General features: G+C 41.2%; 1 non-coding gene across 1 annotated transcript; it reads left to right on the forward strand.

The window, feature by feature from the left end:
- The first annotated feature begins 9,781 nt into the window (after positions 1–9,781).
- LOC111750235 (U6 spliceosomal RNA) lies at positions 9,782–9,888 on the forward strand. The gene has a single exon (XR_002785388.1). It is a non-coding gene; the product is annotated as a U6 spliceosomal RNA (small nuclear RNA).
- The last annotated feature ends 4,833 nt before the right edge of the window (positions 9,889–14,721 follow it).

A 14,721-nucleotide genomic window follows, 5' to 3' on the forward strand; every position in this document is an offset into this window, starting at 1 on the left:
ATCCTAGCAAGGGAAGAGCTGGAACTGCTAAGAGAGGTAAGAACTATCCCCTAAAATAGCTGTAGGACTCAGCCATCATATACTAGTGTATATACATTTATACAACCCTGGTGGCTCAGTGGATAAGTGTTTGGCTGCTAATCGAAAGGTCAGCAGTTGGAATCCAACACCTGCTCCTTGGAAACCCTATGGGGGCGGTTCTACTCTGTCCTATAGGGTGGCTATGAGTCAGAATTGACTCAACAGTAATGGGTTCATTCGTTTGTTTTTTGGTATACATGTATGGGACTGGACCCTGAGAGTATGGTATTCAATGGGGTGGAACATATAGTTGGATAAGAAAGAATTTATCATTATGGGCACACCGTCCCAAGGTACATGACGGGTCACTGCTGGGGCATAAGACCCATCTCCTTTACCTCAATTCAGAACATCTCTGAAGGGCCATCCCTTCTGCTGACACTATATTGCAGTTCAACCTCTCCCTTTACCCAATCCTGCCTTCCTCACTCCCTTAAAGATGTTTTCCTGAGACTACTCCCTGATAAACCTCTTACACACAAATCTCTGTCACAGAATCTGTCTCCCATGGAACTGTATCTATGACAAACCCTGAACCATTTATATGGCACCCACGTTCATTGCTGTTTCTTCCTTCAGTGCTTCGCTCGTACTAATCCTCTGTGTGGAAAACTTCCCTCCTTGTGGTGGATTCTGTGATCTATTGCCCCTGCCCCCTTCAGTAATGAAAAATTCCCCAGCACCTGGGACTTCTGCATGGACTATACCCAATCTCCCTTACAGACTGGGTTGAGTTTCCTTTGGTAATGTCTCCATAACATCCTACATATGCTTCCATCACCCCCATCACAGCAATGATTTACTCCTTAAAAAAAAAAAAAAAAAAAAAAGTTTATGTATGTATGTGTTTTTCTCTGCCACTAGACTGTGTACTTTTTGAGTTGTCCAAGTGGCCAACCCAGGGGTAGAAGAAATGGCATCAAAACATGCTTCAGAGTCTTGAATTCTAACCTGAGCTCTCCTAGTAATTTTTGTGTGACCTTACCTCTCCACATACAAGTTTTCGCAACAGTTAAATGGGAAGGGTAATCTCTATTCTTCCTCCCTAACCGAATGAGTTTAAAATTTATCGTTATGGTTGTGGTTGGGGAAACCCTAGGCAGGACTCCTTAAGGGGAGGTTCAATATACTCTCCACTTAAAATGTCCACCCTGCCAGCCTTCCACCGGGTCAACATGGGAGCTGCTACCAGCAAGATCAGTGCAAAACCCAGTCTTGCTTCTCGGGCCAGGGATAGACTAATGTGAGCATAGACACAGGATTTTCTGGGGAAGCTCCAATTTAATTTTTAATCAAGATGATTAATTAAGCATATTTAATAATAACTAACATCTACGCTTTTCTAGCACTTGGTATATAAATAGATTCCTAAACCACAAAGGTGAAATCCTTTATTAGACTTTGTGACCAAAATTGGGTTTAGAAAATTATTATTCTGTGAGTACCCTAAATCAAAGGAGTAAATTAACATTATGATTTATATAACTGCCTCTTATGAGTTTGATTAGTATGAATCAATTCCCCAGATTCCTGAACATATCAGTGTAATGAAATTCAGTTACTAAATTTCTCCAGGCAGAAGCTCTGACTTCTTCGAGTGTTCAGCCTAAAATGATAAAATGTAGTGACAATTTACTGAGCTCCTGGTTTGGCAGAAGCTCTGACTTCTTTGAGTGTTCAGCCTAAAATGATAAAATGTAGTGACAATTTACTGAGCTCCTAGTTTGGGCCAGGCTCTGTTTTGGCCACCTTATGGTTATTACTTTAATTATGTTTAATTGTAATGACCCTGCAAGTTAGCCTATTCATTTTGTACCCATGATGAAACTGGAGCTTACAGCCAGTGGGGTGCTGAAGCTGGCTTGGCAGTATACCAGTTTACGAGAGCTGAGAGTGTAAATCTCATCCCAATTTTGCTTCCAGTGATATCATACTGGTAGCTTGAAATTGGTCATGGTGGAAGAGTATTTATATCACTGAAATTGGCATGTTACCAATAAGGGCTTTATTTATTTATCTTTCGATCTCGTTGTTAAACATTTAGCAGCACACCATAGCTTACAGGTAATAAATGACCCAAAATTCAAATTCAGATCTGTCAGTCCCTAAACCCTTGCTCTGCCCCTGGCCCGTGTCAGGAGACACCAGGGCCTGGACTCAGTACTCAGCACTTTCCAAGGATCTGAGGTTTTCTACTCGGAAGACCTTCCTCTTCCCCAACTAAATTCTGACAAACCAAAGAGGAAACAAAATTCAGCCAGGGGCTATCCAGAATTCCCTCTATTCTGTTCCAACACTTGCCTCCCCCTGCTCCCCAGCAAAAAAAAAAAAAAAAAAACAGCACTGAAGCTGTTAGAGAAAAACCAAAGAGACAAAGACAATTTGGCTGCTGTCTGCTCAGTATCCGTGGATAAATGCAAAGGAGGAACTGAATAAGCCATTAGTTCCCAAACGCTTTGAGGAGCCCCACTGGAGAGACAGCTCTTTTACTTGGCAGTGAGGAGAAGGACCCCATGGAAGCCTTAATCGACACCATCTAATTACAGGAGATGGAGTTTAATCTCTGGGCCAAGTATTCATCTGCTTCTCATTTCCAATCATTTAGCATGCATTAAAAGTGAACAAAACAAACTCAGAACAACCTCAGTGATGCATTACATTTCCAAGACAGGAGTGAGACAAGAAACGAACTCAAGGAAGATAACAGCAGAATGGGCCAAATAACTCTGCCAAAATCTGGCATGGAGTCAGAGAAAATGGTCTTTAATAAATGATTCAGTCTTTAATGACAATGGATTCGCCACTGACCAGGAAGACATATCAATCCTGAGGCTATCTATCTATCATCTGTCTATTTATTTATCTATCTACATCTTACTGTGGTAAAATATATATCACAAAAATATTTGCCATTTCAACTCCTCTTAAGTGTACAATTCAGAGACATTAATCATATTCACCATGCTATGCAATTGCCACCACTACCAATTTTGAGAAGTTTTCATCACCCCAAACAGAAATCCAGTATCCCCTTCCTGCCATCTTTGATAACCACTGATAAACTTTTGTCTCTAAGCATTTGCCTGTTCTAGATACTTCATATATGTGGAATCATACAGTATTTATCGTATTGAGTTTGACTTCTTTCACTTAGCGTAATGCTTTCAAGGTGTATCCGAGTAATATTCCATTGTATGTATGCACCACATTTCGTTTATCCATTCATCTGTTGATGGACGTTTGGATTCTTTCTGCTTTTTGGCTATTGTGAATAGTGGGGCAATGAACATTGGTATACAATATCTCTTTAAGCTCCTGCTTTCAATTCTTTTGGGTATATATCTAGGGGTGGAATTGCTGGTTAAATTTGTTCCCAAGCATTTTATTATTTTTGATGCTATTGGAAAGAGAATTGTTTTCTTAACTTCCTTTTTCAGACTATTCATTACTGATATATAGAAATACTACTGATTTTTGCGTGTTGATCTCATACCTTGTGACTTTGCTGAACCAAGTCAAGATATACTAACTTTGTATATTCACTGCATGTGTTATATGGACCTTTTCTTTGTATGCTGGGTCCATCCCTATGTTTTAATTGCTAATTCTTTGTTGATAGAGGCCATGTCCATTAAGTCCTCATAGTAATAAGTTGGCTGCTTTTTGTACAATAAAGAAGACTTTAGATAAAGCTGAAGCTACTGGTGATTGTTTCAAACTTGCAAAGTTGTATCCTTCAAGGCCATTCCTCTATCTTTACATGTTGACAAAGTTTCCCACAGCGTATGTGCTTTGCTCTTGTTTAATTTGCTTCAGAGTGAGTGACTGGTGCATGACAAGCGTGAAACTGGCAAACCAACGGGGAGTGTTCTGCCCACATCCAACACAGAAACTACACTGTGACCCCAGCAAAATCTGGTATTTCTCAGTTAGTCAAGAATGTATCCAGCAGGTTGCTTCAGAACTACCTAGGCCAAAAGGTGAGTCTTGAAAGAAGGCAGAGGAAGGCTATCTTTTCAATAAACCAAATAAAGTTTTGTGAGGGGTAAGTGTTAGCTCTTGGAGGTCTGACAGTGGGCACATTAACAAAACTAGCATAAGCAGAACTTCGAAAGAGCATTATTTGTAGCTGTCTGGCTTACTTTACTCAGTGTGTTTTCAAGGTTCATCTACTGTGTAGCATGTATCAAGACTTCATCCCTTTTTATAGCTAAATAATATTCAATTGTATGTATATAGCATGCTTCTTTTTAATCCATTCACCCAGCCAATTTCTTAAGACCCGGATTCTGTTCCTTACAGCTATAGAACTGAGGTCTCCATCTCCTTGCTTACTATTAGCCAGGAGCCACTGTCTGCTCATAGAAAAAAAGCTACCCATATACCTTCTCACATGGCCCCTCCATCTTCAAAGCAGTAAGGGTGCATTAAGTCCCTCTCATGCTTCAATCTCTTTGTCTTGCCCTTCTGCCATCAGTTGGAGAAAACTCCATGCTAGTAAAGGGCTCATATAATTAGATTAGGCTCTAGACTGACTGTAGCCTTAATTACATTGGCAAGAAAGCTTTTGCCATATACTGTGTTATATGGCAAAAGGTATCTTGCCAAAACAGTCAGGAGTTCTATCTCATCATATTCACAGGTTCTGACTATACTCAAGGGGAGGAGATTATACAAAGGTGAGAATCATGGGGGGTCATTCTTAGAATTCTACCTACTACAGACAGTGTCATGGGCAAGATTCCTCACCTAAGTAATTTGGGAGACGTCGGAAGTATGAATTCAGTGCAAAATGAAAATACGCAGCTGTTGTTCAAAAATGATTAAGAATTTCAAGTTGGTGACCACTGAGCATTAAAACTGGTATGGGGCTCTGCATAACTGCACAGGTCAATGCTCACAAAGCCAGACCTGACTCATAGGACCTCCCTGTTCCTCGTCAACTCTATGTCTGTTCACGTCCATGTAGCCAGTTCTCAAAAAATAATTTTGAATGAAAACCAAGGGACCTCAGATGCACTGAAATGACTCAGAGACCTTAAAAATTCTCTAAATCCATAAACATTGCATTGAGGAGAAGTCTGTAATGGATTGAACTGTGTCCCCCAAAATATGTGTCAACTTGGTTAGGCCGTGATTCTCCGTATTGTGTGTCTGTCCTCCATTTTGTGATTTTCCTATGTGTTATAAATCATAATCTCTGTCTGTGGTTAAAAAGGATTAGGGTGGGATGTAACATAACATCCTTGTTCAGGTCACATCCCTGATCCAATGTAAAGGGAGTTTCCCAGGGGTGTGGCCTGCACCACCTTTTATCTTACAAGAGATAAAATGAAAGGGAAGCAAGTAGAGAGTTGGGGACTTCAAACCACCAAGAAAGCAATGCCAGAAACAGAGTGTGTCCTTTGGATCTGAAGTTCCTGTGCAGAGAAGCTCCTAGATCAAGGGAAGATTGATGACACAGACCTTCCTCCAGAGAGAGAGAGCCTTTTCCCTGGAGCTGACACCCTGAATTTGGACTTGTACCTACTAGGCTGTGAGAGAATAAATTTCTCTTTGTTAAAGCCATCTACTTGTGGTCTTTCTGTTATAGCAGCACTAGATAACCAAGAAAAAGTCTTTGGCTTAATGCACGCTATGAAAATGATAACAAAAACCTCTGGTACTTTGGTTAAGTAGAAGACGTCAACTCAATACAGGAAAAGTCATCCAGCCTTTGAAATGTGGGATACTGATGTGCTAGAATCACAGAAGCACCAGTACTGGGAGAAGGAGAGGGACTGCTTCCTGGAGCTGCGGTACCTACTTGGGAAAAAAGGAGAGAGTGAAAAGACAACCCTGCTAGGGCTGTTAGGCTTTGGAGATTTTCTTTCTCTAAAAGTGCAAAGGTATTCCCAAAAACACCCGGGAGTAGAGGTTAGCACAGAGGAGCATGGTGGGGTGGGAGAGAGACACTGCCTTTAAGACAACATCTAATGAGCTTGGATAATTATCAAGGCTGCATTCTGCCTTCCCATCCTGCGTCTGACAGGACAGTGAGAATTATGAAATGGCTGCTGGCAGATGAATGGGGATTGCCTCCACCATCTGTCTTCCAAATGATCTTGTAGGTACAGCTATTATTTCAGTCAGACGCTGGCAGGCGGGCAATTGTTCACAGCCTCTGTGAAGAATAGCGGCTGTCAAGAGTTTGGTGAGTGTTACGACTTCCCACAGGCCTGTTTTCAGCTTGTCTGAAACATTAAAACATGGAGGGAACACAGGGCCTGAGACTGACCAAGAATTTTTAGTGGTCTCTTCCCTGCGCCTCGGTTACTGTATTCCTCTGCCCCTATTTCCTTGTCTCCTTTCTCTCCCCTCTTTATCTCCTTCCAGCTCCTTCCCATCCCCCTTACCCCATGCTCCTTCTTCCCGCCCCATTTCTCCTCCTTCCTTTTTTTTTTTTCTTCCCCTCATAAAACTACAAATATCTCAGGAGAAAAATTACTGTTGTCTTCAGAGGCCTGGAGAGAGCGGGGGCAGGAAAAGAGGAGGGTGTGGTGAGGTAGAATGTGCAAAAGGAAGGCAGACTTGACTGAAAACCAACTGCAAATTCAACCAGAGGTCAGTTCTGGGCTCCCCTGGTGGTATTATCCCGTGAAAGGAGAGATACAAAGAGGAATTTAAAAACCAAAGAAGAGATGCCAAAAAAGACATACAACATTAAATATTGTGCTCATCCTGGCTAATAAGTTAGTTTGAAGATAAGAAAAAACAGCTGGAAGATACAGAGCCTCATCAAAATCTCCCAAAGGTAGGTGTGAACTCAAATACATTCAATAAAAAATAGCTTCCTATAATTTAAAATGCTCATTTTGCCAGCATTTTAGTTTGCATCCCTTTATGGAACAATTTGAACGACATGATACAGCCCACACCTGGTTTGACATGACAGATGGATTTGAAGCACCTCATGGAGTTCTCACCTTCACACACCCTAGAATTCTACTACCACAGACTCAGAGTTGAGTACGGCTCCACTGCTTAACCTCCCATCTGGAGCAAGAAATGTCTTTGTGAGGAGAGTACCTTGAGAATCAAGTTCAGGGGTAAAATAAAATAATTGCTTTCTTAGCTTGGTGAATTGGCAAGAAACCTGTTAAGTTTCTGTCTTTTCCCTTTAACCTTGGTTATATTGTTATGTTCTTTCTCTCCAACTTTTTTTCTCTTCCCCAACTCTCCACCCACTACCACTATCCTGCTCATATTACAATGCTTAAAAACAAAACAATGAACAGAAAAAAAGAAAAATAAACAACAAAAAATGAACAGAAAAAAAAAAAAAACCTTCTTCCTGGCTGCCTCAGCGATAGGAGGTGTCATACATTAAAATCACTGGAACTCATTAAAATCACTGGAACTCATTAGACAATGTAATTTAAGTTTCCTCACTTGAACACTGCCAGGAAGAGAATCTGAGTACAGTATGTTAAATATCATTGAAATGTCTGTTTTACTCACAATCAATAGAAAGAGTTCTCTACTAAGATTTCAGTGGCATAATAACTTAGAGATAATTTTTATTCTGCATTGAGATTCAAGCTCTAAATTATTCCTAGCAGATTATGGAGTATCCAGTGGTTTCCCGTCAAATAGCCTGCCATGGCACTTTTGAGAATGAAAGGCATCCTTCTTAATGATTTCACCAGGAAAATATCTATAAACCAGAACTGTCCTAGGCAAACCTGGGACACACCCTCCTGCCTATCATGAAAAAGCATTTCCTTGCAAGCAGGGAGGGATACCCCTCTGAATGCGTACAGCCCTAGCTGAACTTGTCACCCTTTTGGCATTTAGCATATTAAAGATTTAGATAAAGATTTTATTTCTCTTTATATAAATCTCTCCTTGAGGTTGGGGTCTGAATTATTATTTCCATCCTCCAGGAGATTTCTAGAAGCCCTCAATAAATTCTTACTGATCACAACCAAAGTTGTCCTGAGATGAGCTGTAGGCTTTCCCTGGTTTCAAAGGGAAACTCCCCATCCCCTGTGTGTGAAATTTCTCATGATAGCTTACATACCTCACCTTGATGGTTAAGGACTGTATTAGTTTCCTACTGGTGCTATAAAAGATTACCACAAATTTACTGGCTTAAGATAACACAGATTTACTCTCTTACAATTCTGGAGGTGAAAAGTCCTAAAAGTGAGGTGTCAGCAGGGCTGCATTCCTTTTGGAGGCTCTAGAGGAGTATACATTTCCTTGCCTTTTCTGGCTTCTAGAGGCTGCCTGCATACCTTAGCTTGCGGCCCTATCCTCCAGGGAACAGACCAGCATTTTCCAATCTCTTTCTCTTCCTGCTTCTGCTATCACATTGCCTTTTGCTGACCTTCCTGCCTCCCTCTTATATGGACCATTATGACTACATTTGGTTCCATCAGGATAATCTAGTATAATCTCTTCATCTTCAGATTCTTAACGCAATCACATATGCAAAAGGTAGCAGATTCACAGGTTCTGAGGATTGAAATTTACACGTCATTGAGGGCCATTATTCAGCCTACCACAAGGACCTCCTTAAACAAGACTTTTAGGTTGCCCTAGTGCTTTGTTACCTAAAGGTTACAACCATCAATAGTGTTTTTCATAGGAGTGTTTCTCTGTCTGGAAATATGTTTCTTGAGGAAGTATATTCCTTGTTCTAAATTAACAGTGGTCTTAGTGCCTTTCTTAGGAGGCCAGGAGGAGAGGAGAACTCTAGTCATGAGTAGGTTACCAGAAATTCCATCAAGCGTGTCAAAGAAGAGAAGATAAATTACTCCCCAGGTGGCTTAGACATTTACCTGCTGGGGCTGGGTACCACCTTTCAAGGTCTCTTCTGTATCTTGGTTTGCACACTTCAGAGTGTCTACATATGTGCTCTGCACACTTCTCCTGTGAAGAGTCAAGGAAGAAACCTTCTGGAAACAGTAGAGATATCTCAAATGTAAGAGTTCATCACCAATACCCTCTCCTGAGGCCCAGAGCTCCTCAGGAAGAACCAGGTCTGCTCCTTCTACTCTCTGCTCCTCCCCTCACCTCCAACTCCACCTGACTTGGCAGGAAGCACAAGCTGTACTACTTACATCTGTATTTTGGTGTGAAAAAAGCTACCCCCCCACTACCATGCAAAGTTTCATTGGTCAAGATGATGGATGTCACCTCTATCTTATGCTCTCACCCTTGCCACATAGTGGCTTTCTGTTCCAGTGATGTTATGCTCTCATTCTCTTTCTTCTTCATGACCAATTAGGAGCTTATATTTTTTTTTGCACAACATGCATTAGCATAGCTCAAAGTTGCCTGCAATTTCAATCATCTTTCAGATCTATTTTATTTTGAAAACGAAGACTTCAGTTTTTTTCATTGCCAAATGTACATAAAATAATCACCACGATAATGTTAGCATGTGTTAACTGTGTGTAGTACGCAAAACACTATGCTAACAGTAACTTACATGTGTGTCTCGTTAAATCCTTGCAACACCGTAGGGAATGAATATTGTTTTCCAATATTTACAAATGGAGAAACTCAAGTTTAGAGAGGTGACTTATGTAATAATGCACACGTGCATGTGCACACACACACAATCCTGCTGAAATTGGGTCCAAGAAGAAAAAGATATTCCAAGAGTAAAATCTAAATGGAAGCAGTGAAAGAAAGCTAAAAAAGGAAAAAAGTGCTCGCTACGGCAGCACATACGCTAAAATTGAAACGATACAGAGAAGATTAGCATGGCCCCTGCGCAAGGATGACATGCAAATTTGTGAAGCGTTCCATATTTTTAGCAAAGTTCCAAGAAGAGGATTTTATGAGAACATGAACAGTAAAGGCAGAGGCAGAGGAAAACAGACAGCAAAAAGAAAAGAGAAAAAGTCAGAGACCCGAGGCAGTGCATGACCACAGAAAGCTAGGAAGAAAAGAGTTTAAAGCAAGATCCGTTGGTCAGTAGCTGAAGCCGCTGGGAAGAATAACGACCTAAACGAGGCCAGCGGATCTATTAATTAGAAGGTTACAGAGCAGCCTTTGTTGAGTGTTTAGTGGCAGAACAGGGGTGACAATGAATCTGGGTTCATGGCCTCATTAGCATGGTATTAGGTACCGGAAATAATTTACCACAGGCTACATGAAGTTATGTTTTCCAAGGGTTTTTTTTTTTTCCTTGCTTTTCAACTTTATCAATTTTTTAAATAAAAATATCTCTAAAAATAAAGAAAGAAAGAAAGAAAAACTATACTTCAGGTTGATCTTTTTTGGAGGGGAGGAATGATGAAGCATGAGGTAGTGTGCTACCATTCATCTATTCATTCATTCCATACCTGAACTCATATTTATGGATTCAGTATTCAGAAAAAAGAAAAGTAATGAGTAAAAAAAGAGTAGTCAGGACAAATGCACCACTGCTGAAATTAGACAGAAGCAGGGGCAGTGCCTGCCAATATCAAGCATGAAACAAGAAAATGAAAAGCAGAGTTGTTTAGGCGAATTCAGTGACCCCTTGATGACTACAGGAAACCCTGGTGGTACAGTGGTTAAGAGCTATGGCTGCTAACCAAAAGGTTGGCAGTTTGAATCCACCAGACACTCCTTCGAAACCCAATAGGGCAGTTCTACTGTGTCCTGTAGGGTCGCTATGAATCGGAATCGACTCGAAGGCAACAGGTTTGGTTTTTGGTTTTTCAATGAGTACTTTCTGCCTTCCAGCAGCTGGAGAAATTTATGGTAACTCAGTTGCTGTAATGAAGGCAAACTAAGAAACAGTGTCCTTAGTGGTAGATTCAGTGTTCAGTGGCCACGAGAAGGTGGAGTCAGATAAAAAAGAAATCTGGACTTAGTAAGGAGAGACTTTATTCAAAATAATTATTCCAAGAGGGGAAAGGGACTGCTGGAATAGGGAAAAGGGGCTATTGTAATAGGGAGAATGCTCTGACCATGAGATCAGCAAGCATCTCCAGAGTTAGGGAAAAAGAGTTTTTCTTTTATATACAGTGAAACCTGTGAGAGTTGGAACTCAACAAGATAGCCTTGTTCTTCTGGGTCTCACAAGTTTTCCACCTTTGACAAGGTACAGTCTTAGCAGTTTTCTATCGCTCATTTTGGTAGAAAATATTTGAGTTTTCCTCTGACAGATTTCTGCTTTACACAGGTTCCGTCTTTCCCAGGTTTTACCACATATAGAAAGAGAAGTAAACAAGGCTAGAAAGAACTGGGTGTGGGGAAATGGGATGAACAGGTGATGGGACAGGATTGTAGACCAGGGAATTTTGCACCCTGAGGTCAGCCTAATTTCCAGGAGGGGCTCTTATGTTGGCAAAGCCTGAGGGTGGGCCAAAGATCAAAGACCTGGGGGGAAGAAGAGAATCTTGACCAGAGCTTGGCTAATAAACATTTTGTTCCAAATGATGAGTGTGAACAAGCATTCAGCTAACAATTTATGAGGCAAAGAATGGGATATGAAGGATCTGTGTCTGGGCTTCTCATAGGTCAACAAAAGGGCATCTGTGAGTCTTACCTGAATCATATGGGAAAGGGTGGTTCTTTGCAGTAAGCCATTTTCTGGAACACAAAAGAGGGTTTCTTAACTTTCACTGTTTTCCAGCATCACAGGGCTCAGGCAAAATTCAACATTGTCAATGGTATGTAGTTGAAGACGTGGACAGCATATACCTTGGGGTGTGGGCTGAGTTAGAATGGTGGGTACAAGTAAGTCGAACCTTGACAGATGCTAACAATTTACCTTCCGCAAATGTCTCAGTTTGTACTCTCATTCAATGTTGTTGTTGTTAGGTGCTGTCGAGTCAGTTCCAACTCATAGTGACCCCAGGTACAACAGAATGAAACACTACCTGCTCCTGCACCATCCTCACAATTGTTACACTTGAGTCTATTGTAGCCACTGTGTCAATCCAGCTCATTGAGGGTTTTCTTCTTTTTTACTGACCGTCAGCTTTATCAAGCATGATGTTCTTCTCCAGGCTCAGTCAACAGCATTTGATTATCTAGCTTTTAGATGCTGCCTTTTTTTTTTTTTTAAAAAATTGCATTTCTTTAATTGTTGTTGTTGTTGTTAGGTGCTGTTGAATTGCTTCTGACTCATAGTGACCTTATGTACAACAGAAAGAAGCACTGACCATTCCTGCACCATTCTCATAATCATTGCTATGCTTCAGCTCATGATTACAATGTGTCAACCCATCTCTTTGAGGGTCTTCCTCTCTTTTGCTTTTAAATATGAGTGAGGCTAAATATCTTTTCATGTGTTTAACCTATTTGTTTTTCTGTGAACTTCCCGTTTATGTCCTTCTGCACAGGAGCTTTAAGCACAGGACAGGGTCCTTCATTCAAAAACTAATGTACATAGGGGACATTGAGCTTCTGTGAAGGGTGATGGAAAAATTTAGAAACAAACACAGGTGATGGTTGAACAACATGAAAAGCATAAGGTAATGTCACTGAACTTGTACATGTGCAGAATGTTGAAAGGGCACATGTTTTGTTACATATATATTTACCACAATTAAAAAAAAAAAAGAGAGAGAATGTATTAAGTACTTACTAAATTCTAAGCACTGGATATACTGTGGTGAACAAAATAGATATGGTTCCTGACTTCTCAGAGCTTAACATATTGTGGGTAAGACAATAAGCAAGTAAACAAATGCATAAATACACATTTTTGATAAATTCTACAAAAGGAAAGAAAGGGATGCTGTGAGAGGGAAAAACACAGGGGACCTACTTTAGATATGGTGGTCGGGGAAGACCTTTCTGGGGAGACATTTAAGTGAAGACTTGATAGGACAGGAAGTGATCAACCATGTGAGGAGTTAGGGAAAGAAGTATTCTTGGCAGCAGAAACAACATATCTGATGATTTTCAGGTGGAAAGAACCTGGCATGGTTGAAGAAGGGAAAGGTGGTCAGGCCATCTTTAAAACATAATGAGTAATGATCAGTAACCAGTTGCTGTCCAGTTGATTTTGACTCATGGTGACCTCATGTGCATCGAAGTAGAACTGTGCTCCATAGGACTTTCTATAGCTAATTTTTTAGAATTAGATGGTCAAGTCTTTCTTCGGAGGTACTTCTGGATGGATTCAAACTTCCAACTTCATGATTGCCATCTAAGTGCATTAACTGTTGGTACCACCGCCCAGGGAATAATGAGAAACAAACAACAAACTTGTTGCTGTCGAGTCAATTCCGACTCACAGCGAGTGACGCTATAGGACAGAGTAGAGCTGCCCCACAGGGTTTCCAAGGAGCGCCTGGTGGATTTGAACTGCTGACCTTTCGGTTAGCAGCCGTAGCTCTTAACCCCTATGCCACCAGGGAGTAATGAGGTGGTACTTATTCATGGTCCTTACTAAATTCAGGGGGATAGACCTCACTAGGCCCAAGCCTATTTAGGCCTTCCTTTTCTCAAATAAGGGGCCCTGGTGGTGCAGTGGTTAATTGTTTGACTGCTAGCCAAAGGTCGGCAGTTCAAAACCACCAGCCACTCCTTGGAAACCCTATGGGACAGTTCTACTCTGTCCTGTAGAGTCACTATGAGTCAGAATTGACTGGAAGGCAATGGATTTTTTTTTTTTTTTTAATGAAATTTTAGACAATATCTTTTATGGGTTTGCTTGTGGAATTAAGGCTTGTAAGGACTTTTAGAAGCCATCTTCTGTGGATAGTCAAGACTACTATTGGATCCTTCCTGACAAAAAAGAAGGGGTTCAGCACTGAGAGTAGATCCAGTACTTTCTCCTAATTGCTCCTTGTGGGTACGAGGAAAATACTCTTTAGTGTTAACCTCTATCCCTCATGTGACAACACCAGCACCCTTTTGTTTTTGATCCACTCTCACTCCACCTCTAGGAGGAAGGACTGAATAAGGGGAAGAGAGAGAATAGGCACCTGAAGGATGCCCAGCAGGGTGGATAACGGCTCACGCTTCCTTTTTGGTTTCTTCCAGTCTCTCTTATCTACAGAGCTGGTGAGTAGTATATATACAAAAGCCCCTTTATTTGGGGGAGAAGTGGCTCTTCCACCTTGGACAATCTGTTGGAGTCTGGAGGAACAGAGATGTAGACCAGCTTAGCACTAAGCTTGAGAGGAGCCAGAAATGCCTTTTTCCAGTTCTTTCTCCTGTTGTTTCCAAAGGAATGCAAGGCCAGACAGTGCCTCTTAGTGGAATGCAGTTGAAGAGAGTTGAGTCCTTCCTCTGTCTGAAAGAATATCCTTAGATGGTGCTCTCAAGTCGTCATTGCTCTGGGATAACTAATAACTGTTCCTTTAACTTCTGCTCAGTGGATTTCCCAGATTTTGACCATTTCTGTGGCCATCTCCATGTTGTGTTAGAGCAACTAAACATAGTAAGGGCTGGGATAGACAGGGAGTAATGTCTGACCTCCCTGATTTGTTTTCCAAATTTTGTTTTGTTTTCAACAAGTCTTCCCTGGGTGGGCAGAAATCAGTGTCTCCAAGAGGATGTCAGAAGTCTCAAGGGTTACCAGTTGTCCTGGGGTGAGCTGCCTCCAGACTGAGCTATCCAGTGGGGAGCTCTCCCTTAGTCCCCCCACCCTCAATGCTCTACATCTTTTCCCTTGGGGTTTCCCTTTAAGCCCAGTTG

This window comes from Loxodonta africana, chromosome 10, assembly GCF_030014295.1.
Source record: "Loxodonta africana isolate mLoxAfr1 chromosome 10, mLoxAfr1.hap2, whole genome shotgun sequence".
Lineage (NCBI taxonomy): Eukaryota > Metazoa > Chordata > Mammalia > Proboscidea > Elephantidae > Loxodonta > Loxodonta africana.